Source organism: Ovis aries, chromosome 18, assembly GCF_016772045.2.
Source record: "Ovis aries strain OAR_USU_Benz2616 breed Rambouillet chromosome 18, ARS-UI_Ramb_v3.0, whole genome shotgun sequence".
Classification (NCBI taxonomy): Eukaryota; Metazoa; Chordata; class Mammalia; order Artiodactyla; family Bovidae; genus Ovis; species Ovis aries.
Genome location: NC_056071.1, coordinates 17020198 through 17045042, shown reverse-complemented (window position 1 = coordinate 17045042; position 24845 = coordinate 17020198). Strand labels below are relative to the sequence as shown.

The 24845-nt window shown below is 39.5% G+C and overlaps 1 protein-coding gene and 1 non-coding gene across 14 annotated transcripts in view; both read right to left on the bottom strand.

The window, feature by feature from the left end:
• Window positions 1-24845, bottom strand: part of AGBL1 (AGBL carboxypeptidase 1) — a 1135995-nt gene that overhangs the window by 419484 nt on the left and 691666 nt on the right. The gene's annotated exons all lie outside the window — the stretch shown is intronic.
• Window positions 5347-5418, bottom strand: TRNAC-ACA (transfer RNA cysteine (anticodon ACA)). Its single transcript has one exon. It is a non-coding gene; the product is annotated as a tRNA-Cys (tRNA).

Sequence of the window (24845 nt, the reverse complement as noted above, 5' to 3'; positions counted from 1 at the left end):
TCCTAAGACTGGATTAGCTTCCAGATCATGTCCAGGTGTGCTATGTACCCTGAAGGTGCTTTAGGTGTCCACAGCTAAATTATAACATTGACCTGAAACACACAGAAGGGTATCAGAGCATAGTTCCATCTCCGATCAGATCCCTCTGCAGCTGACATGACCCCCTCTCCTTCTTATTATTTTGCTTTTTCAAAATATAATTTAATCTCCACAATCTGCCTAGCACCTTACTGGGCACCAAGGATACCAATGAAATGTTTCTGATTCTAATCATCCATGCATCCAGATCCAGAGTGGGATGACATTTAAAGAAATGCAATGCAACAGCCACTAATCAGGAAAAAAGCAACTTAACCTCTGTGTATATAAACTTGAGAAATTCAGACAGCCCCATTCATAACCCACCACCGTGCTTGATCACATACATCGTTGGCCATTGCAGGGCATTCTTCCACTCCTCCCCCATCACATTTTCCCCAATAAAACCTCTCTATCAACATGCTGCCTGGATTTTTCTATCTTTGTCCTTCCTCGATCTCTTTCATAATTAATGATGAAGCTATACTTAGCCTCCCTCCCTCCCAAAGAGAGAGAAAAGGAGAAAGCAGAGGGCAAAAAAAGATTCTGTATAGGAAGAGGGAAGGTGTAGGGTCTTGGAGTGCCCCAGTAAATAAGATAAAAGACCCTGATCCCAACAAGTTGACTTTCTCATGGACAGACAGAAACTCAAGCACCACCGTCCCTTCTGTAGATGGGCTATAATGCCTTGATTACATTGGAGGGTAGAATCCTACAGATGTGGTTGAATTCATGTGATGAGAGCAGGGCTGCCGCATGGGAGGAGGGTGGGGAGGGCAGGAGGGACTCCATCCCACTGGGTCTTTGAGGCTTTGATCCAAGAGGTTCACCTTCAGGTCTCCCCCTTGTTACATTCTTTGCTACCAAACAGTCTTCAAGCTCTTGGCAGTCATTTCTAGTTCCTGGAAATAGACTTTCCATCGCTTTTGCTATCTAATGAGTCCAGAATTAGACTAGATGCCTTGGTGTGTTCTAATCAGTGCCTTATAGAAGCCTAGGTGCACATGTATGTGCTAAATTGCTTCAGTCGTGTCTGACTCTTTGCAACCCTATGGACTGTAGCCCACCAGGTACTTCTCTCCATGGGATTCTCCAGGCAAGAATACTGAAGTGGGTTTCTGTGCTCATCTCCAGGAGATCTTCCCAACCCAGGGTCTGAACTCGCGTCTCTTACATCTCCTGCACTGGGAGGTAGGTTCTTCACCACTAACACCCAGGAAGCCTAAACAGGCAGGTATCCCAGGATTAATAGAACGGCCCTCTGCACTCCAGTTGACAGCACATTAGCTCCCCCCACCCCTGCTCACACTGAACCCAGAATGTAAATGCTCATCCTCTGAGTACACGTGGATCTTTTTTCTCTGCCATATTAACTAATTAAGCACCATTTAAACTGTACTTAGCCTAGGCATTATTTCTACTGAAGTGCATCACTTAGCCACATTAAATTTCATATTCCACTTTGAAACCCATTTGCCTAATCTCTCAGAGTTTATCCTGTGAAATGGTTCTATCTTGGTTTCTTAAACATTCCCTCCATTTCAGTGTCAGCAGTGAGTGTCAAAAATGAGCACAGCCCCTCTCTAATCCCTTCAATTAAAAACAAGCAAACCAAGAAAGAAATAGAATAAAGAGAAAGGGACAATTCGTGGCAACCAGACTTGGAAAACAAGGCTCAGGCACTTTCGATTTTGGTTTTGCTTTGTGTTTTTTAAACAGATCATTTTTACCCTAAACCCATGAAAGAAAAGGAAATGGAGACCCTGAGAATTTAACTGACTTGCTCATGGTCACTTAAAATGCCTATGGTAAGCATATGAGTAGCTTAGTATAGTGTGAAAATCAAAGGCGTTGGAGTCATAGGTTGGGGAAGGGTGAATCTGAGCTCAGACACTGCTGAGCTCCGCAGTGACTTCTCTGCATGCCAGTTTCCTCATTTGCAAGATAAGAGGAAATAAGAGCCGCCTTGCAAGGGCTGTTAAAAGACCAAACAAAGGTAGTCCTCTGGTCTAATTAAAATGCTTTTGAGAGCCACAATGTTGAAGATAATGGTTGCGAAGAGATCACATTGTGGATTCTTAACTTCTAAAGCAGGTGTAGACAGACTTTTTCTCTCAAGTTCCAGATAGCAACTATTTAGACTTTGTAGGTCACCTGGCCCCACATTATGCCATGATAGCATAAAAGCAGACATAGGCAACATAGAAATTATAAATACAGTTGTGGTTTTTGTAGGCTGTTCAAAGCAGGTGGCAGACTGGATCTGACTGATGGGCCATAGTTTGCTGTTTCCTGCTCTCACCGTCAGCTATTAATTCATTTAAATATATTTATCTGGGAACCTACAATGGATTAGCAACTGCAACATGACTAGCAATTCAAAGGACTTACAACTCATAGAACAGAGCAATAACCCGTATAGAAAAAATGTTATTTTCATATGATCTACCTACATTCCTAGGAGGGGAGGTAATGAATAAGCAAGAACAGAAAGAAAAAAAATGATAAACACTCCAGTAGCATGTAGAGACCAGGCAGAGAATTCTTAACAGAAGGGAGTGGCAGAGTGTATACATGAGGCTTCTTGCCACATCTCACCATGGAGCATAAAGTACTAAGATGGCCTTTCCTGAAAGACTTTCATTGATTTTTGTTGAAGCTTTTCTCTTACAATTTTTGCAAAGGTTTTTGAGTTTCTTGTTTTCAAAGAACTAAGCTGGATTTTGCAGTACTGATCTCTTCAGTAGGTGTTTTCAGAGAAATACTTGAAACATTATAGGGTACCAGGAGATCAAGGGCGCATAGAGATTGGCCCTTAATGTTACCCAGACTCTTGACTGAAGTTTGAAGCAGTTGTTGTTGTTTGGTCATATCTGACTCTCTGCAACCCCATGGACTGTAGCCCGCCAGGCTCCTCTGTCCATGGGATTTCCCAGGCAAGAATGCTGGAGAGGGTTGCCATTTCCTTCTCTAGGAGTTCTTCCCGACCCAGGGACTGAACTCCTGTCTCCTGAATTGGTAGGTGGATTCTTTACCACTGAGCCACCAGGAAAGCCCACGAATATTGAAGCAATCCCCTCCCTAAACTTCTTAGAGTTCTGTGTGATTAGGGGAAGCTGCCGAGGCATCAGGGTTCTAAAGTGAGGAAGAAACATTACATGAATACCTGCTACATGCCAGGTCCTGAGTTCCACTCTTTAAAACCTTCTATGCTCTTCTCAACAGACTCTGGGTAATTACCTAGAAAGTAACTATTAATATTATGAGATGAGAAAATTGAAGTTCAGAAAGGTTATGACTTATCACAAAGCCAGTAATTAGTGCTGCCAATCTTTGACCACAAATCTATCTGCCTCTGAAGCCCTCCACTTTTGGCATTTTGTGATTTTCCAGCCATTCCAAAGAATAGCTATGCTTCTTTCTATTCGGTTAGCCAAAAAGTTCATTCATCTTACAGAACACCCAAATGAATTTTTTGGCCAGCCCAATAACTCTTCAATCCCAGCATCCACTGTCTATTACCTCTTAACTATTTTATCATAAACCTACCTGGAACTAATGTGTTGTGTTTAACACTAATAAAGAATGCTGTCAAGCGGCTTTTTAAAAAAGTCCAGTTGTACTGAATTTACTTGATTCCTGTTCTATCTAGTTCAATAGCAATTTAATTTTAAGAAGTAATCAAATATGTTTGACATGATTTATTTTCACAAACCTATACTGTCTCCTACCAATTAAATTGCACTTTCCAAATTTAATGCTGAGCAGAGCCTTAAATATCAGCCCAAACTCTCCTCCCAATGAAAACAACAGAATTACCTTGGTCTACAGTCATTCATTCTTTATTAAAAAATAATGGGATGTTATTTTCAGGTTTATAATCATTCATTAAATCTTCCAATTCACTCCTAAAAGCAGATGCAATAAATGTTACCAAGTGAAATGATAGATTCTCTAATCAGGCTCATCCCCACCCCAGAGGCAGTCCATTAATACAAGGTGTTTTGTCTAATTATATCCTCTCTAAAGCATTGTAATACATCTGTAGGATTGGCCGTCTCATGGTTTCTTTTTAAGGCGAGCAAATATATTGCTTCCTGTTGTGAAAGAAGAGTATGATGGAAAGGGATTATGCATAACCACTTCTCTTCACTAATTAATACCTTGGCTATAGTACGTCTTCTGTAAAACTTGAATCTCTTTGCCCTCGTTCAAAGCCAGTTCCGGAATCTGGCTGCGTTTCAGATCTAGTTACACATGTTGCTCATCTTTGTATCAGGGAAAAGTTGGAGAAGCAGTTTTGGCATGAAAGAGTATGGATGAAGGATTCACAAAGCTCTCTAAGTGGTGATTTTTCAACGGCCACAAAAAGAAATCAGGAGATTCTGCCTGCAGCATTTACTGTGAGCCAGGGTCTATGATGGGGGCTTTAAATAGGGAAAGTATCACTGAGAAAAGTTAAGTAATTTCCTTAGTAATAAAATGAAGAAGCAGATAGACATCGGATTCAAACAAGGTTCTGTTCAAAGTTCATAAGGCTTCCATCACACCATACTGTTCTTTCCGCGCCACTCTCTTCATGATCCCTTTTAGTATTCAGTTCAGTTCAGTTCAGTCGCTCAGTCGCGTCCAACTCTTTGCAACCCCATGAATCGCAGCACTCCAGGCCTCCCTGTCCATCACCAACTCCCAGAGTTAACTCAAACTCATGTCCATAGAGTCAGTGATGCCATCCAGCCATCTCATCCTCGGTCGTCCCCTTCTCCTGCCCCCAATCCCTCCCAGCATCAGAGTCTTTTCCAAAGAGTCAACTCTTCGCATGATGTGGCCAAAGTACTGGAGTTTCAGCTTTAGCATCAGTCCTTCCAAAGAACACCCAGGACTGACCTCCTTTAGAATGGACTGGTTGGATCTCCTTGCAGTCCCAGGGACTCTCGAGAGTCTTCTCCAACATCATAGTTCAAAAGCATCAATCCTTCAACATTCAGCCTTCTTCATAGTCCAACTCTCACATCCATACATGACCCCTGGAAAAACCATAGCCTTGACTAGACAGATCTTTGTTGGCAAAGTAATGTCTCAGCTTTTGAATATGCTATCTAGGTTGGTCATAACTTTCCTTCCAAGGAGTGAAAGTGAAGTGAAGTCGCTCATTCATGTCCGGACTCTTTGCGACCCTGTGGACTGTTGCCTACCAGGCTCTTCCACCCAAGGGATTTTCCAGGCAAGCATACTGGGGTGGGTTGCCATTTCCTTCTCCAGGAGATCTTCCCAACCCAGGGATTGAACCTGGGTCTCCTGCATTGTAGGCAGACGCTTTACCATCTGAGCCACCAGGGAAGTCCCTTCTAAGGAGTAAGTATCTTTTAATTTCATGGCTGAAATCACCATCTGCAGTGATTTTAGAGCCCCCAAAAATAAAGTCTGACACTTTTTCTACTGTTTCCCCATCTATTTCCCATGAAGTGATGAGACCAGATGCCATGATCTTCATTTTCTGAATGTTGAGCATTAAGCCAACTTTTTCTCTCTCCTATTTCACTTTCATCAAGAGGCTTTTTAGTTCCTCTTCACTTTCTGCCATAAGGGTGGTGTCATCTGCATATCTGAGGTTATTGATATTTCTCCCAGCAATCTTGATTCCAGCTTGTGCTTCTTCCAGCCCAGCATTTCTCATGATGTTCTCTGCATATAAGTTAAATAAGCAGGGTGACAATATACAGCCTTGATGTACTCCTTTTCCTATTTGGAACCAGTCTGTTGTTCCATGTCCAGTTCTAACAGAAGCGTGCTGGCTGCGATGGACCGGGCAGAAGCACAGATGAGAGGAGCTACCCCACGCCCAAGGCCAGGGGCAGTGGCCGGGAGGAGCAACCCCACACCCAAGGAGCGGTGGCTGTGCAGGTGCAGGAGGGCCGAGAGGAGCTACTCCACATTCAAGGTCAGGAGTGGTGGCCATGAGGAGATACCCCTCCTCCAAGGTAAGGAGCAGTGGCTGCACTTTGCTGGAGCAGCTGTCAAGAGCTACTCCACGTCCAAGGTAAGAGAAACCCAAGTAACACAGTAGGTTTGCGAGAGGGCATCAGAGGGCAGACACACTGAAACCATAATCACAGAAAACTAGTCAGTCTAATCACACAGACCACAGCCTTGTCTAACTCAATGAAACCAAGCCATGCTGTGTGGGGCCACCAAGATGGGTGGGTCATGGTGGAGAGGTCTAACAGAATGTAGTCCACTGGAGAAGGGAATGGCAAACCACTTCAGTATTCTTGCCTTGAGAATCCCATGAACAGTAGGAAAAGGCAAAAAGATAGGATATTGAAAGAGGAACTCCCCAGGTCAGTAGGTGCACAATATGCTACTGGAGATCAGTGGAGAAATAACTCCAGAAAGAATGAAGGGATGGAGCCAAAGCAAAAACAACACCCAGTTGTGGATGTGACTGGTGATAGAAGCAAGGTCCGATGCTGTAAAGAGCAATATTGCATAGGAACCTGGAATGTCAGGTCTATGAATCAAGGCAAATTGGAAGTGGTCAAACAGGAGATGGCAAGAGTGAATGTCAACATTCTAGGAATCTGCGAACTAAAATGGACTAGAATTGGTGAATTTAACTCAGATGACCATTATATCTACTACTGCGGGCAGGAATCCCTCAGAAGAAATGGAGTAGCCATCATGGTCAACAAAAGAGTCCGAAATGCAGTACTTGGATGCAATCTCAAAAACGACAGAATGATCTCTGTTCATTTCCAAGGCAAACCATTCAATATCATGGTTAATCCAAGTCTATGCCCCAACCTGTAACGCTGAAGAAGCTGAAGTTGAACGGTTCTCTGAAGCCCTACAAGACCTTTTAGAACTAACACCCAAAAAAGATGTCCTTTTAGTACTGCTGGTGAGCAAAGATGAGATTGCGTTGGATAATCCTTGACATTTGGAGCACAAGCAGCAGTAATACCATCACTCATCCAATCAACTGATCTACTATTCATACAGTGTTTTTGGATTCAGCTAAGAAATCCAAAATCACTGCAGATGGTGATTGCAGTCATGAAATTAAAAGATGCTTGCTCCTTGGAAGAAAAGTTATGACCAACCTAGACAGCATATTAAAAAGTAGAGACATTACTTTGCCAACAAAGGGCCATCTAATCAAGCCTATGTTTTTTTCAGTGGTCATGTATGGATGTGAGAGTTGGACTATGAAGAAAGCTGAGCACTGAAGAATTGATGCTTTGAACTGTGGTGTAGGAGAAGACTCTTGAGAGTCCTTTGGACTGCAAGGAGATTCAACCAGTCCATCCTAAAGGAGACCAGTCCTGAGTGTTCATTGGAAAGACTGATGTTGAAACTGAAACTCCAATACTTTGGCCACCTGATGCAAAGAGCTGACTCATTTGGAAAGACCCTGATGCTGGGAAGGACTGAAGGCAGGAAGAGAAGGGGACAACAGAGGATGAGATGTTTGGATGGCATCACCGACGCAATGGACATGGGTTTGGATGTACTCTGAAGATGGAGATGAGTCTGGGTAAACTCTGGGAGTTGGTGATAGACAGGGAGGCCTGGCATGCTGCGTTCAAGGCCTTGCAAAGAGTTGGACATGACTGAGTGACTGAACTAAACTGAATTGAAGAAATATACTACAGAGGAAGAATATTCTTATCCAATGCCATTGTAGTTTTTGCAAAGCCTAGATCCTATAGTAACTGATTAGTAACCACTTCTTAGTGAGTAGATTTGTTGGTTACTTTGTTAAAGATTTGAACCGTGCATTTGTGGAATTTTTTCTTTTTTTGGAAAAGTTTTCTCATAAATATAAGACAGCACTGGAAGATACATAACCAAATACTAAAAGAAAAAAGAAAATACATTGCAAACCAAACACACACACACACACACACACACACACACACACAAAACTAGAAGACTTCCAAGCAGGGGGATCAATATAGACTGACATAAAATATATACAAGTAGTTGGATTGAGTTTAGCTTCAGATGATGAGTAGAATTTTTGTATATGGATGGGAGAGGAAACTGTTTTCCAGGAGCAGGAAGGCCATAGACTATAAGATCATAAAGACAAAATTGAATGTGTTGTATTCCAGTATAGCATGGTGGATCAGAGACTGGACATGAGACCTTGAAAGGGGTGATGCACTTTAATTAAGCGGGCTCAGATTTTGAACACACCTTAGAAGAAGATGGGTTAAGGATTGGGGACATGTCCTGGCAAGTCTTACAGGTGCATTAAATGAGCATGAGGTGAAAGTGAAGTAACAAACGAGATGCTCTTGTCTTGATAAGCATACAAAATTAACACAGATGCTGGATAACTCTGGGAAATGCTGGAAAGCTAAACATGGTGGCCTAGGGAAATGGTACTGGTGCATGGGAGAGACACACTATTAAAATAAAGGTGTACTGTCATCGTGAGCTGCTGTCTTTTGCCCTGTGTGCTGGGGGAAATAATCTAACCTCCTAGGAAACTGAAGCACTCATCTGTATAAAACCTCAATCATAAGGTTTTCATGAGGACTTATTTAAACCTGGGACGACATATAACAGGCCCGATTCTGGAGTGATGTAATCAGCCTATGTCTTAATTTGGGATGCCACAACAAACCCCATAGACTAGATGGCTTAAGCAACTGAGCTTTATGTCATCACAGTTCCAGAAGCTGGGAGTCCAAGACCAAGGAACAATAGTGTTCAGCTTCTGCAGAGGGCCGTCTTTCTGGTTTGTAAACATCTTCTTTCTGTGTCTGCACATTGCCTTTCCTAGGCGTATGTGTGAGAGAGAATGCGTTCTCTCTTATAAGGATATGAATCCTAGCAAGTCAGGGTCCAATCTTCATGGATCTCATTCAACCTTAATAACTTTCATAAAGTCCCTGTCTCCAAATAAAATCACATTGGAGATTAGGGCTCCAGTATATGAATTGTGGAGGAAGACAGTTCAATCCAGAGCAACCTCTATGTGTTTGTATCCATGACATTGAGACAACTGGCATGAGTCCACCTACATGTGTTAATACACAATATTTGCTTTTTCTCTTTCTGACAAGTCACTCCTTATGACTGTCTCTAGGTCCACTACAATAAAAATTAATTTTAAAATGTTAAAATGAAAATAAAAAAAAATTGGCATGGAATGTTAAGAATGGAAATTGGCCAGATGTAGCCACTAACCAGAGAAGGAAAATGAAAAAATGGAACAAAGTAAAAGGCATGTCAACATTTGAGGAATCATGGTCCGTATTGGAATAATGCTTCCTATCTGTGTCTATTAACCCTCTTCTTCTAACTTCACTTTCCAAAGGAAAAATCATTCATGCTCTCATCAAGTATGACCCTTTAAAAATTGATCTCACATTACTAGCTCTTCATTTCCATTAAAATAGAAAACTCAATTTTGGTTCCTACTTCCAGGAAAATTCTCAGAGGAACCCATGATATTCTTTTGGGTAATATTTTTTGTCATGGAAGTAATTTGACATGCTTCTTATTTTCTAATTCAATATTTCTTCAACATTTTATACAAAAAGTCCAGAAAAGAGATTTCATTGACCCCTTGGGACTATCTTTTCTTTAGTGAGCTTTCTACAAATTCTACCCATGTGGCTTTGCATCATTTCCAAATTCTGAAACAGTTATTGGAGGAAGGTATAGAATATCCTATTACACTTCTGCAATGTATTATGTTTAGAGTTTACCAGGGGTGTGATGTGGATATGTGCACGTATACGCATTTTGTCTGATGATTCCTCCAAAAAGAGCAGAGTTATGTGATTTCATGAAAACCTAGCCTTTTTTCTTTGCTTAACTGGGAAGTAATCATTTGAAGGGTACTGCCAACTTAGATGGGCCTCCCAGGTGGCACAGTGGTAAGGAATGAATCTGTCTGCCATTGAAGGAGCCGCAAGAGATGCAGGTTGAATCTCTGGGTCGGGAAGACACCCTGGAGTAGGAAATAGCAACCAGCTCCCATATTCTTGCTGGACAATTCCATGGACAGAGGAGTCATAGCCACAGGCCATGGGGTCACAAATAGTTGGACATGAATGAGTGAGCACGCATCCTTTACTACAGAACAGATGAAACTTTAGGAATTGTGATTAACAGCATGTGATCGTCAATTGCATTGAATACATAATAAACTTGAGGTTTTCCTCAAGAGGATATTATCTAGGAGATGAGCGTGGGATGGACGGAGAGTTTTAGTGGTGATTTTCATAGTTAAGTGCTATAATCAAACTCATAACAAGTATATTACAAATTTCCCCCCAAGTTTAGCAGCCCAGGTCTAAGAACCTAGTTCTTCTGCTATAGTTACTGATTAATAAAGTTTCTTTCCCTCATAAGCATTTTATAAGTACATACCATTTTGTAAAAACTCAAGATTTTTCAAAATATTTTATACATTGTTGTTGTGGCAACAAAAAGTATATTGAGGTTAAAAAAACATTATTTTATATTTTATCATTTTATGGTATACGGTAATATAAAGTTAACTTATTATAGCCTCCAAGAATACTCATAAACCTTGTAGACAAATTTCACTCTCATTTAATAATGGACAAGGGTTATTTAATATTTGATTTTAGATTGAAAGAAAGTCAGGAAATTAAACATTGATTTTCAGACCTAATGTGTGGAATGATTGCATTTCATACTTATAAAACGATTTGTTTACTTATTTTTAAATTTGTTTCTGAAATATGAGGTGAGAGAAGTGGTTTCTGTATTCCAAGTGCAAGCATTTCACATATAACATGTTGTTTGTGAGGATGCTGTTTACTTCCTCAAGACAAAAGTCAAATTGGATTTAATCATCACTAAATTTTCACTTTTTAGCACTGGTTTTCAAAGCGCTAGAGACACCTTGATGTGCTCTGAGAATCTGGATCAGATGAACGCACCTTTAAGATCCCGTGAAACTGCGTGCGCATCAGTGCTTCTTACGCTTCCTGTCTGCAGCCAACAGCGCTTTATGAGCATGGATTCAATAATATGACTGAGAATAAAATGATTTAAAGCTGTGTCATGCTTCCAGCCCCAGAACCACTAGCAACGCTCAAGTGAGGGATAAACTGTATGGCTGGGTCATTCAATTCACCCCAAACGATGAATATATTCAGCAGTGATTCCATCAACATGTATGGAGAACTTACAATGTACAAAACATTTTACATGGATATTCATTCTATTTGACTTTCACAATAATTTTTGAAACTTGGAACTCTGCATGATGCACGTTCAATGGGCTAGGAAACGCAAGCTCATGGAATAATAGCCAGTGAGTGTTCTTTTTTTTTTTTTTTTTTCCCTGTGCGGTACTCAGATTAAGGGGGCAGCAGAGGATGAGATGGTTAGATAACATCACCAACTCAATGGACATGAATTTGAGTAAACCCTCTGAGATAGTGGAGGAGAGAGGAGCCTGGTATCCTATAGTCTATGGGGTAACAAAGAATCAGACACAGATTAGCTACTGAACAGTAACCAGATTCTAAGTTCTTGAAATATGTTTTCTCATTTAATCCTTAGAGAAAACTAATGAAAGAGGTATTATTACTATTTCCATTTAATGAATAAAGGAATTGAGACTTATTTAGTGGACTCATCAAATAGCACACCATCTGCTGATAAAAAGAGCCAACGTCAGGTCATCTAACCTCAGAGCCCAAGTTCTCACCACCATGGTTCATAAAAGGCAGAACCAATATTCAAACCAGGTTTACCCGAACCTTAGTTTACTTGATATCTATCCATTTATCTATGCATGTAAAAAGTAACAAACATGGTATTGTCATTTATACTAGTGTGAACTTACCAGAACACTCCACCTATGGTGGAAACACTGACTGATTGTCACTGCTCTATGCAGCTGGCAAGAGCCTTTCAATGTTCCTGCTCAAGATGCTTATATCTCTTGGCTTCTGGGACAATAAACATATCTGATTTTCCTCTAAAACCTCTGGCCACAGATTCTCATTTTCCTTTGCTAATTGCTCCCTGCCTTTTAAAACTTGGAGTGTGCTAGGACTCTGCCTTGAGTTACATTTTTTCATTTCTTTTCTGCATTCACTTTTTTTTTTAAAGGTTTTCTTTCTTTTTTATTATTTGAGCATGGTGGTCACAGTCCAAGTCATGGAGCTTGATCCTATTACTTCAGAAGAATGGGCAGAAAAAAGGATAAGAAAAGGCAGTGAAGGGACTCCTGGAAAAATCAGCAGATGCAGAGCAAACTGTGTGTGTGCGTGGGTACATGTGGGTGGGTGTGAGCAGGCGCCTGAAATCGGTGTTACTTAGTTGACTATAAAAATCATTTCATGATGTATATGTATATCAAATCATGATATTGTACATCTCAGATATCCACAAATCTTACTTAAAAGCTAAAATTAAAAAAAAAAGAAGACCAAATGAATGATGCTACTGACTACCCAGACTGATAGGAGGAAAGCTAGAGGAGATGGAAAAAAAAACAAAAAACAAAACTGAACTGTGGGGAAAAAGTGTGAAGAGAGTTTAAAAGCAGAAGAAGCAAGAAGCCCCTGCACTTAATTCAAAGCAGAAATTGCAAGGAGGACTTAAAAGGAGAAAGCGGATTGGGCAGCAGTGCGGCAAAGTGAGCTCAGACGTTTATGGAAGGTGGGGGAAGTGGAATCCATTGTAATTTTATAAAAGAGAGGAGAAGGGAATAAATGATGATAAAAGGTATGAACATTTCCACTCATCTACCACTCAGGATTTATTGAGCATGTACTTTACTCCTAGAACTATTCGAGGAACTGGGTACACACAGTGAACAGAAAGATAAACCCTGTCTTCCTAGAGTTGCATTCTGATGGACAGATGAAAGCAAATATTGCTATTAATGTACATATAGTATTATGTGTAAAATACATACAACTTGTTAATTCCTACTTCTATAATACTAGTTTTGTATCTGTGCTAGCTTATTTACTATGTTAAGCTCCTCAAATTTAAAAACCCTCTATTTATTTTATTCATTGCTTTATCTCTTTCTAATACACTCTGTTTTACTTCATCCAATATAAAATATGTATTGGAGGGGACTCTCCTGGTGGTCCAGTGTTAAAACTTCACCTTTCAATACAGAGGGTGCTGGTTTGACCTCTAGCTGTGGAGCTAGGATCCCACATGACTTGTGGCCAACAGAGTAAAACCCTGAAACAGAAGCAATATTGAAACAAATTCAATAAAGACTAAAAAATGGTCCATATCAAGAAAAAAACTTTGAAAAAATTAAATTAAATGAAATATGGATTGGAAAAAGAAATAATAGGATTTGCTGGTCATTTGCTGTGGCAGACCAAAAAGAAAAAAATAAATAAATAAATAAAAGGAAAGGGAAAGAGGGGAGGGGAGAAGAGATTTGTGTTTTATCAAAATCTGTCTGATTCTCTTCACCTGCTTTCTTCCTCCTTCTCATCTTTGAACCATTCATGAGACCAGGTAAATTTCAACCCTTGAGTCTAAGCTTCTTTTTTCATGATCTAAGCTTGGTTTACCCAGAATTCTGATGACATATATCTTAACACATGCTCAGCAGAATTCTGCTTGATCATTCTTAACAACAAATTGGATGCCCTCTTATTCACAAGGGTTTTCAGAATTACTGACAATTCTTGGTTCACTATTGTGCTAGTACAGGGAACCAGAATCACTATTTCCCCATCCTCCACCTCGCCTCCCCAGTAGAACCTCCCAATACACACACAGCAAACACATGCCACATTCTCTGAAACCACCAAATGTGAAAAACATATTCTTTCCCCCCATACCAGTGAATGTTATGCCACTTCCTTGCTTTATAAAGAGCACACAGGGGCTGATATTTTCCCAGCAGAATGTCATCATTTGCTTTTCAAAGCAAGCACCAAATTTAAAAGTATTGTGGGAAGGAAATGCAAATGATGTAAGGCTGATATCTTCTTAACAAGTTAAACTGTTACTAGGCACCTGGAATCATCTAGGGAAGGAGCATGGGACCAGTCACAGAGCAACTCTTCTAGTACCTTAGACCCTTGGTGGGGGGGTGGGGGCGGTGGGGGAGGGTGCTCAGCATCACAGTATCCTACCTGATTCATAAACCTTGCTGACTCTTACCTTCCTTGCTGACATTGTCTCTCTGGGTTTTATCTGGAGGCTGATAAACACTACCCCAAACACTAATGGGTTCACTTGGAAAAATCCATTTAATCTAAACCTAGTAGGAAGTTTGTTGACATCAAACAACATCAAGTTTCTTGATGATGAGCTAGACCCCATGGAGAAACTTATCTGTAAACAATGAATCAGGACAGAAGGAAAGTTAGGAGTACTTGAAAGACAATGAAATAGCAAGGTGGCCAAAACCATTGCCTGTACCTGTGGTGTGTAATTTGTTTGTTCTTGATCTTAAATTCCCCCAGCTGAAAATTGCCAGTTCTGATAATAACTCAAAGAGCATTAATGCCAAAAGTCCATGCTTTTCCTTAAGAAAGGCTCCATATAATTGTTTAAACTCTTCCTTTTCAACATTAAGACCATCTTGAGAAAGAGGTGTGTGTGTGTGTTGAGGGGGCTGTATTAGTTCAGTCTGCTAAAAAAATAATACAAACTGACACTTAGATCTTAGTTGCTAAATAGCACCTTAAAATGAGATCAGATCTTTCTGGAAGACAAAGAATGCTTCAGAGAGGAATCAGGGACAGTACAAAATGAATTTAAAACATAAATCTGTACTCTAAATAAAGACATACTCAAAGAATGATGGGGATGTGCCAGGTGGCTATAGGGGCCAGTAAGAAGGAATTTCCTTTATCCAAATTAAGGACAGTTTGAGCATCAAAATAAATAACTATTAGCAATTAATTATGACCATTGAAAAAATCAGTAAATACATAGAGATGTAAATCACTCAGAAAGAATAGTTATTCCTTACAATGGAGTGCTAACCAATAAATGTAGAAAAAATAGCGGAATTGAGAAATAATCACCTGGTTATACTACAATAATTATACCAAAATAATATAGGCAATTAATGGATGCTAATACCAATAGGGGAATGCTTGATGAAGAATGGAATACTTATATAGTCTCCAGAAATTTTCCCACTAGATGCTTATTAAATAAAAAGGAAAAAAGTAACTTTATAGTGGAGAAGCTTGGCAGTTTAAACAAGTAATCAAAGTGTAACATCATCAGTAATGGAACAAATATATATTATGTGGTTCTTAACATGAAGCACTGAGAAAGATAAGACACTATTTCTGTGGTATTCTTGCCAAAAGTACACAACCTGATTTTAATCACAATAAGACATCAGGCAAACTAAGATTGAGAGAGAAATTCTCCAAAGTAACTGGCCTGAATATTTTTAATGTAAAGGTCATGAAATGTAAAGTAAGTCCAAGAAATTGTTTTACATTAAAGGAGACTCAAGAGATTTGACAGCTAAATGAAACTTATTATTCTGAATTGGATCCTATAGTCTTTTTTTTTTTCCTTTGGTTATAAAGTGCATTACTGAAACAAACATTTTTGAATAAGATTTATAGATTATTTTCACAGTGTCAATTATTATTCATTTTTATAATAGTTCAGTTCAGTTCAGTCACTCAGCCATTTCCGACTCTTTGCGATCCCATGAACCGCAGCACGCCAGGCCTCCCTGTCCATCACCAACACCCAGAGTCCACCCAAAACCATGTCCATTGAGTCAGTGATGCCATTCAAACATCTCATCCTCTGTTGTCCCCTTCTCCTCCTGCCCTCAATCTTTCCCAGCATCAGGGTCTTTTCAAATGAGTCAGCTCTTCACATCAGGTGGCCAAAGTATTGGAGTTTCAGCTTTAGCAACAGTCCTTCCAATGAACATCCAGGGCTGATCTCCTTTAGGATGGACTGGTTGGATCTCCTTGCGGTTCAAGGGACTCACAAGAGTCTTCTCCAACACCACAGTTCAAAAGCATCAATTCTTCGGCGCTCAGCTTTCTTTATAGTCCAACTGTCACATCCATACATGACCACTGGAAAAACCATAGCCTTCACTACACGAACCTTTGTTGGCAAAGTAATGTCTCTGCTTTTTAATAAGTTGTCTAGGTTGGTCATATCTTTCCTTCCAAGGAATAAGTGCCTTTTAATTTCATGGCTGCAATCATCATCTGCAGTGATTTTGGAGCCCAGAAAAATAAAGTCAGCCACTGTTTCCACTGTTTCCCCATCTATTTCCCATGAAGTGACGGGACTAGATGCATTGATCTTAGTTTTCTGAATGTTGAGTTTTAAGCCAACTTTTTCACTCTCCCCTTTCACTTTCATCAAGAGGCTCTTTAGTTCTTCACTTTCTGCCATAAGGATGGTGTCATCTGTGCATCTGAGGTTGTTGAGATTTCTTCTGGCAATCTTGATTCCAGCTTGTGCTTCCTCCAGCCCAGCGTTTCTCTTGATGTACTCTGCATATAAATTAAATAAGCAGGGTGACAATATACAGCCTTAACGTACTCCTTTTCCTATTTGGAACCAGTCTGTTGTTCCATGTCCAGTTCTAAATGTTACTTCCTGACTTGCATACAGGTTTCTCAAGAGGCAGGTCAGGTACTGTGCTATTCCCACCTCTTTCAGAATTTTCCACAGTTCATTGTGATCCACACAGTCAAAGATTTTGGCATAGTCAAAAAAGTAGAAATAGATGTTTTTCTGGAACTCTCTTGCTTTTTCCATGATCCAGTGGATGTTGGCAATTTGATCTCTGGTTCCTCTGCCTTTTCTAAAACCAGCTTGAACATCTGGAAGTTCACAGTTCACGTATTGCTGAAGCCTGGCTTGGAGAATTTTGAGCATTAATTTACTAGCGTGTGAGATGAGTGCAATTGTGTGGTAGTTTGAGCATTCTTTGGCATTGCCTTTCTTTGGGATTGGAATGAAAACTGACTTTTTCCAGACCTGTGGCCACTGCTGAGTCTTCCAGATTTGTGTCCTATAGTTATATACAGGAACATCATTGTTTTTAGGAAATGTACACTGAGGTATTTAAAGATAAGTTTGCATGATGTTTACAGCTTGTTCTCTAATAGCTCAGAAAAAAATACTGCTGTGTTTCTGTGCACACGTGTGTGTGAAAGAGAGAAGGAAAAAGTGAGAGCAGATGTACAAAATATTGACATCTGAGGAATTTTATTGAAGGTATTTGGATGGTTCTTTCAACTTTTTAATCAAGCTGAAATTGCTGCTGTTGCTTAGTTGCTAAGTCGTGTCTAATCTTTTGCAATGCCGTGGACTACATATAGCCCACCAGCGTCTCATGTTGCCATTTCCTTCTCCAGGGGATCTTCCTGACCCAGGCTCAAACCTGCATCTCCCACATTGGCAGGGAGATTCGTTGTCACTGAGTCACCAGGGAAGCTCAAACCATAAATTATTCAAAGAAGATACAGGAAGCTCAAACCTCCGTGACAATCCAGATGGGTGGGAAGGGGTGGGAATTGGGAGAGAGGTTCAAGAGGGAGGGGTCATGTGTACACCTATGCCTGATTCATGCTGATATATGGAAGAAACCAACACAATATTGTAAAGCAATTATCCTTCAATTAAAAGTAAATAATTTTTTTAAAGGTTAAACATTTTAAAGTTAAAAACTATATATAATATATATTGAAAGGCATGTCACATAAGATTGATGATAATGTATTTTCCTGCTTTTAAAGATTCAATTAGTTTACCTCCCCAACTTTATTATTTTAAAAGAAAATTTTACAGTCCTCTGGTGAAGTCTTAAAAACTGAGGTTCTGTCTCATCTTACTAGGAGTCCACAAGATCTTTAAATTACATACACAACAAAACAAACATATCATTGGTCTGTAATTTTCAGGCAGTGGTCTGTCTTCAAACTTTACAAATGCCTTTGAGATTCATTTTACTAATGGCAGCGAGTTCCCAGACTGGCACTTCAGGGCTTGCCCAGAACACTTGGCTCAAAATTTCCCTTAGGCATCCCAGAAGATCCACAATCAAGGATAAAGGAGCAGGATGGGGAACACCAGGGTTGAGACTCCTTGCCTGAGAAATTCTGATTAGTTACTTTTGTTAATCCTGCTTGTCTCCTTGGAAAACAAGGATCAGCACTTAGACCTACTAGAATTACAGTAGGGAGGAAAGGTGATATAATAATCTTTTTTTCTCCTTTTGTGGATTATCTTCCCCAAAGATGCTCTTTGGAAACAAAGGAAAAGCAGCAGGAGATGAAGAATTTGAAGTCAGATAGATGCTTGTTTAAAACTGGGCAAATCGTTTATTTTATTTATTTTCATTAATTAATTTGTATTGCTGTATAGTTGCTTTGCAACGTTATGCTGGTTTCTGCTGTACAGCAAAGTGAGTCAGCTATACGCGCACATATATATCCCCTCCCTTGTGGACTGCCTTCCCATTTAGGGCACCACAGAGCACTGAATCTACCCTGTGCTACAGGGTAGATTCTCATTAGTTATCTATGTTGTACTTAGTATCAGTAGTGTGTACGTGTGAATCCCAATCTCCCAATTCCTCTCATCTTCCCTTTTCTCTCTTGGCATCCTTAAGTTTTTCTACATCTGTGACTCTATTTCTGCTCTGCAAATACGTTCACCAATACCATTTTTCTAGATTCCACATAGATGCACTAATAGATGGTATTTATTTTTCTCTTTCAGACTTACTTCTGACGCTTCCAGGTCTATCCACATCTCTACATATGACCCATTTTCATTCTTTGTTATGGCTGAGTAATATTCCATTGTATATATGTACTGCTGCTGCTGCTAAGTTACTTCAGTCGTGTCCGACCCTGTGCAACCCCATAGACGCAGCCCACCAGGCTCCCCCGTCCCTGGGATTCTCCAGGCAAGAACACTGGAGTGGGTTGCCATGTCCTTCTCCAATGCATGAAAGTGAAAAGTGAAAGTGAAGTTGCTCAGTCATGTCCAACTCTTCGTGACCCCATGGACTGAGGCCTACCAGGCTCCTCTGTCCATGGGATTTTCCAGGCAAGAGGACTAGAGTGGGGTGCCATCACCTTCTTTATTCATTCTTGTGTTGATAGATGTTTAGGTTATTGCTATGCCCTGGTTATTGTGAATAGTGCTACTCTGAACATTGGGATGCATGTATCTTTTTGAACTATAGCTTCCTCTGAAAATATGCCCAAGAGTAGGACTGTTGGGTCACATGGTAGCTTTATTTTTAATTTTTTTTAAGGAACCTGGGCAAATTATATTCAAGACTTTAAACTTGGTATACTTACTTATCTATGAAAACATAGAAGCTAATCATGTTGGGGTGTATTTCCAAAAATAAATAAGCTAAAATGTGGAACATGCTATATATTCCCCATTTTTCCCACCAGGTGCTCTCTTCATCTTTCTCCATCCTATTCTGTGTCCTAGAAAACTGACCTAGAAGACTGGCCTCACCACGCTTCATTGGCCTGGAGCAGTTTGGACAAACTATGGCATAATGAGGAGATCAGGAGTTAGCAAGAGAAAAAGGTACGGCATTTATTCCCCCACGTCCCTCCCTGTAAAGACACTGTTTGGCAGTGGCTGCAATATTTTTCTCTCTTGGACTCTCCTTCTCCTGCAAGGACACCTCTCACAGGTAAGGGTGACTCTTTCTTGTTTCTATCTGTCTACTTCACTAGGGTGATACTACCTTCCCACCATCACTCTTCCTAGAGTGCTTCACCATCCTTTCACGGTTCCCTTAATCTTGCCTTCAAAAATAGTCCCTTCATTTATCTCTCCTCAATGATCCCATTGCCATCTTCCAGCTGTTTGCTACTAGGACATAGACTGACTCAAGAACACTTCCTGGCATTCAAAGGAAGCCAGTGTTACAATCCTTACTCCAACCGGCTCTGCCATAGTCAAGTTTAAGAACCTCATGCTAATGAAGGACAGGTTCTCCTTTGCTCTTTGAGGTTGGAAGGAGACTCTCGTTATGATACTTCAACTTCTTCATAACAAAATCCTTACCAGGAATGGCCTTACCGAGCTTTAAATAAAAAGCAATCTCATTTGCAAAGCAGAAAAAGAGACACAGACATAAAGAGCAAATGTACGGACACCAAGAGGGGAAAGCTGAGGGGCAAGGGGCGGTGGGATGAACTGGGAGGTTGGGATGGACAATATATGCATTACTGTTACTATATATAAAATGATAAATAATGAGAACATCCGGGAACTGTACTCAATGCTGTGTGGTGACCTAAATGGGAAGGAAACTCAAAAGAGAGGGGATATGTGTATATGTATAGCTGATTCATTTTAGTGTACAGTAGAAGCTAACACAGCATTGCAAAGCAACTACACACTAATAAATATTATTATTATTATTTTATTTTTGAAAAAGGCAACCTCAATGATTAGCTATCGGGTCATGTCCCTGAAAAAAAAGTCCAGACTTTGCTTCTTTGCTGTCCTGTGGCCCATGTGCTAAAAAGATGAGGTGATTCATGTTTAATGTACTGTTTATTAAGCATTAGCAATAATGTCCCTTAATATTTTCTATAATAGCATCAGCCAAAGGGGGAGAAAGGAAAGGAGCAAACGAGCTTAATATAGTAAAACTCTATGATTACTGACCTTGCAGAGCCGTTTCATGCCTATGATCTTATTTATTTTCTTAGCTATTACTTCAATAGGTTGTGTAATATCTGAAACCCACCTCAATTTGCTCCTTGTTCTTGGCGTTATTCCCTCTCTAGCACCAAACATCTGGGAGCATTTTACAAGGCTTTCCTGTAATCTGGCAAACTATGCTCACATGTGTCTTTCAGGAGTCCAATTTTCTCCACCCAGTAATTGGCCAATGCAGAGAAACAAAGTATCATTTTATTTTACATAACAGCACTATGTAAAATGATTCACTAATTCAGTGCTGAAAAATAATAATCACAAGTTGGAAGATTGAAAAACACATGTGAGAAGACAGCACCCAGGAAAATCTAGGTTCCTAGTGCTTACACAAGCTCACTCTTGCCCCCTGCAGTTTGCCGAGAGACAGAGAAAGAGTTTGTAATTAGCCTTGTGTTTTGCTTGCAAACTTCAGCTGAAATGTTCATTTGCCTTGTAAGAAGCTGTCAGGACCTCCAGGAATACACCACACAACAGTGTTATTTAGAAACAATTTTGATTCCACAGCACATAACAAATATCTTTGTTCTTCCTTTGTCTCCACTTCTTGTTAATAGAGAAAATTGTCCAGGAAAACTGCAACCCTCAACTTAATATGGATTACTATGCATTGCACTTCCTACAATTTGAAATAAATGTCTACATAAAAGAAAGATACAGCAATAGCTAATGCTTCTCCCTGGGTAATAATACAATTTTGAAGAATAGAATGCTTAAGTAAATAAATTGGACAAGCTTATCTTATCGCCTGCAGTTTCATTTTACTAATGAGATTGCTGAGAAAATTTCCCCTTGAGAGCCCTGCAATTCAGCACCCATGCCTCTGGACAGTACCATCTCAGCAAGTATCTATGCAAAACCACCCAACTGAATGGAAATTGAGGAATATAAAATGATTTTCTGTGGTGAGTAAGACCTACAAGCCAAATCCTTTAATATCCCCCCTCTAGCTGGTGATGGACAAGGAGTCCTGGTGTGCTGCGCTTCATGGGGTCGCAAAGAGTCGGACACGACTGAGCGACTGAACTGAACTGAACTGAACTGATACTCTACTAAAAACTGCTATTCTCTGGTTTAAGAAAAATGCAAAAACAAACCAAACACTTTTTTGGCCTCTAATAGCACAAGATAAAATTCAAACAAGACTGCCAAGCAGTCACTCTTCAAACTTACTTTTACAGTAGATTATTCAATATCAATCGGAATTTAGGGAAGAATTCATGGTTTCATCTTTTTCTTTTTTTTTTTTTTAAGTGACTGGACCACATGTCATACCAAATAAATGAAAATGAATACCTTTCTTTATTAGTAGTATGATACATTTTAATTTATAAGGCAGTGCTAGTATAGATTCTAAATATACTGTTTTTCAAGTAAGAATTCACAAACCTTAAGTCTGCCCTACAAAGCCTTTGTCAAATGCTATAAGATTCTGAAGTCATTCTATCTGTTGGCATCTCTAACTAAGCAAACCAGATTGTATCAGATATTAATATATATTAGTTCATCGCTTTTGTCAAACCAAGACTAGCTTTAATTTCTTTTCATTATGGAAATATCTGAAGACAGCTGACAAAATAACCACTGCCCATTTCCTCTACTTTTCATTATATGCACTATTTTTATATGACTCTTCTTACTATGATATAAGCAATCCCTTGCAGCCATTTCCTTTTTTTGTGGTTCAGGAACAAACTAAAATACTTTAGGCTTTGTGTTTCCACGAGCAAAGCAGAAGGAAACTTGTACATCTCCAATTCTGTGTTTTATAAATCTATCAAAGCTACTCTTTTGTCATCAGAACTTTGACAGGCTTCTCACACTGAGATTTCTTAAGCTCACTGTCAATTACAACCCCACGGAGACAACTGCATACTCTTCCAAGAGGCTGTGTCATCAGCTGGAAACAGAATTTATCCTTATCTAGCTTTATGTTTTCAGTGCTATCTATCATTTCCACCTGTAAATATATTTTATAATATCAATTACATCTTTATTATGTGTGGTAGATTCACATTATACAGAAAGAAATATCATTGTTTCTACCATTACAGCTATTTCTTTACATTTTTTTAATGTCTGAAAATTGTGGAATAGGACAGGACTGAAGGTAAAGCTGTGGATATAAATCTTGAGACAGAAAAATATCCATTAATCAACAGACATAGAACATATTACTTCAACTAATAACAATTGCATTGAATTATGCCATTATTCAGCCCATAGGTCTCCCTAATTTCCCATAAACATAAGATGAAAGGCTTTGGCAAAGATTTATTTGTTCATGTATTTATTTATTACCTCCTATGCATCAGGCATTGTTCTGGGTGCTGGGAATACCTCTTTATACAAGACAGAAAGTTCTTTTTCTCATGAGTTGCACATTCTAGCTGGGAAAGACAGATGATATTGAATTAAAGGTGTCATAGTAGCAGTGATGAGGAATGCTACTCTAGGCAAGGCGGCCATGACAAATCTTGCTGAGATGATGAAATTTAAGCTGAGATTATGACATTTAAGGCACGACTTGAATGTCAAGAAGGGGCCAACTGTGCAATGATCTGAAGGAAATGTATACCAGTGTGAAGGGACAACCAGTGAAAAAAATTTAAACTAGGACTGATCCATCTCAGACTGTTAGAGAAACAAACATCTGTGGCTGAAGCCCACATTTATTTGATCAACTAGCTGGTAACTTTATGAAAATGAAATATAATCAGATTAGGATATAGATAAATCACAAGATAATTATTCTGAGTGAAAATGCCAAATGGGGAAAAGGAGTACCTACTATATGATTTCATTTACATAAAATTCTCAAAGTACAGACTAAAATTTAGGGACAGAAAGCAAATCAGTGGTTGTCTCTGAGAGTTATGATTACAAAGGGACTCAAGGATATTTGGGGGAATGATGGAAATAGTTGTAATTTTTATTGTGAAAATGGTACCATGAATGTATGTATAAATGTCAAAGCCAGTCAAAACTGCATATTTTAAATATGTGCAGTTTATTGTACGTCAATAATGTCTCAATTAAGCAATCATAAAATCAGATTTGTTTGAGTATCTTTCTTTTCCAGAGAGTATTTGGTAGTTTTCAGTCATACCCAGCTCATTTTCTAAATACTTAATAAAACTTCCTCAATAATTCAACCTGTGCTTTCCTGATATCTACATCATATTAACTTGCCTAAGTTTGAGAGACTATATCTCTTTCTAGGGTTTGGAGAGTAAAAGAACATATTTTCCAACTTCAGTTTGTAAACATGCCACCTCAAAGATATTGAACAGCAGTTAGATAATATAATATGCATATTATTTCAGAATTGCATTTTAATACAGCTAATCCAAAAACCCTGAACTCTTTTTGTTGTTGTTGTCTAGGTGCTGAGTCGTGTCCAACCCTTTTGAGACCCTACAGACTGTAGCCTACCAGGCTCCTCTGTCCATGGGATTCTCTAGGCAGGAATACTAGTGTGGGTTGCCATTTCCTTCTTCAGAGGATCTCCCCAAAGCAGGGATCAAACCTGCATCTCCTGCTTTGGCAGGCAGATTCTTCACTGCTAAACTACCAGGAAAGCCCCTGAACTCGTTTAGACTCATACATACACTGGTAAACTTCCTCTTCCACCTTTGACATGTGCTCCTTCCTGGAAAGCTTCATTCTCTTTTCTCTCTCCTCCTCCCTCTCTTCCTCTCCCTTTCTGCTCTTCATCCTTCTCAGTCTGAATATCATTTTCTACTAGGTGAGAACAAAACACGCCATAGGTCAAAGATGTCGCTCCCTTGGGCTTTAAGTCACTTGCAGCTCCAAGGAATCCCTGAAATGTAACTAATGGTGTGTTTTTGTTTGTTTCTCTTTTGGTTTTATACATTCCAATTTCTTTAGGAAATTTAGTGTTCCTAACTATACTTATTTACGCTACTAAAACAAAAAAAAAAACAAAACAAAACAAAAAAAAGCCACCAAGGTCTCAAGGAAGACACAAACTCTGTGTTGCTGACGGAGTTAATAACAAAAATGCCATTCGACAGAACAGAATGCTTTCTGGAACATCTGTTATAAAT